This window comes from Bremia lactucae, linkage group LG6 (assembly GCF_004359215.1).
Source record: "Bremia lactucae strain SF5 linkage group LG6, whole genome shotgun sequence".
Taxonomy (NCBI): domain Eukaryota; phylum Oomycota; class Peronosporomycetes; order Peronosporales; family Peronosporaceae; genus Bremia; species Bremia lactucae.
In genome coordinates, this window is record NC_090615.1 from 2,879,260 (window position 1) to 2,879,692 (window position 433).

Genomic DNA, 433 nt, shown 5'->3' on the forward strand with positions numbered 1-433 from the left:
CCTCCAAATATTATCTACCTTTTAGATAATATATTAATTGACAACCTTTAAGTGTTAATTTCACGTAGCGATACACTCCGTTACATCAACCTCCCTAAACGACAATCACTCTGACTGTCATTGGATGGAGTGGTCACTATGTGTTCACTTTATTTTAAAATGATATTGATTGGTCAGAACCATCATTTTAAATTCCATCCATGAAGAATAATCTCATGCGGGGTGTTGATAGTGCTGCGCCTTCGGCTGCGGTTCGTGCAGCCTTGGGGGGCGCACTGTTATCTATGTGCCAGACGGATTGTCTGCCGTAGTATCTTCCACTCGCACAACACTAGATGTTGCGAGTGCACGTGGCGATTCACCACGTGAAAACGACCCTCTTTGGAGGTCGACTACGAATGCGAGTCGGACGAAATGGCCGACTCGGGGAGAA